Raw genomic sequence first — 1,043 nt, forward strand, 5'->3', positions numbered from 1 at the left:
ACTTCCCTTGGTAAGATCTGTCAGGGGCGCTGCTGTGCTGGCAAAGTTTGGAATGAAACTGCGGTAATAACCTACAATTCCTAGAAAAGCTCTGACCTGCTTTTTGGTTGAGGGCTGGGGCCAGTTTTGGATAGCCTCAACTTTGTTGACCTGTGGCTTTATCACCCCTCTCCCAATTATGTACCCCAGATACCGTGCTTCCTCCAAGCCTAAGGAACATTTCTTTGGGTTTGCTGTTAACCCCGCGGCTCTGAGGGAGTTTAGTACTGCTTGTACTTTTGGTAAGTGGCTTTCCCAGTCATCACTAAAGATTATAATGTCGTCCAGATATGTCCAGATATGCCGAAGCATACCGATGATGGGGTTTGAGGACTATGTCCATTAACCTTTGAAAGGTCGCTGGAGCCCCATGTAGCTCAAATGGTAAACAAATATATTGAAACAGACCATCCGGGGTGATGAACGCAGTTTTCTCTTTGGCGCCCTCCGTGAGGGGTACTTGCCAATAGCCTTTGGTTAAATCAAGTGTTGAAAAATACCTTGAATGGCCCAGTCTCTCTATTAACTCGTCAACTCTTGGCATTGGGTATGCGTCAAACTTTGACATCTCATTTAACTTGCGGAAGTCGTTACAGAAACGCAATGACCCATCTGGTTTCGGAATCAATACAATGGGACTTGACCATTCACTTTTTGACTCTTCAATAATCCCAAGGTCTAGCATTTTCTTGACCTCCTCAGATATGGCTTGTCTACGAGCTTCAGGGACTCTGTAAGGTTTCAAGTGGACCCGAACCTGAGGCTCGGTCACAATGTCATGTTTTATTATACTGGTCTGTCCTGGCAGTTCTGAAAACACGTCTGTGTTTCTCTGCACAAACTCTTTTGTCTTCTGTTTCTGTGACTTTGCGAGGGATTCTGACACATACACATCTGGGTTAGGACTATAGTGGGTACTTACTGCCACGAGGGTCTCTCTTTCTTTCCATGGCTTAATTAAGTTTACATGGTATAACTGCACTGTCTTTTTACCTGGTTGGTAA

The sequence above is a fragment of the Rhinoderma darwinii genome, chromosome 5 (genome assembly GCF_050947455.1).
Source record: "Rhinoderma darwinii isolate aRhiDar2 chromosome 5, aRhiDar2.hap1, whole genome shotgun sequence".
In the NCBI taxonomy this organism is placed as follows: Eukaryota; Metazoa; Chordata; class Amphibia; order Anura; family Rhinodermatidae; genus Rhinoderma; species Rhinoderma darwinii.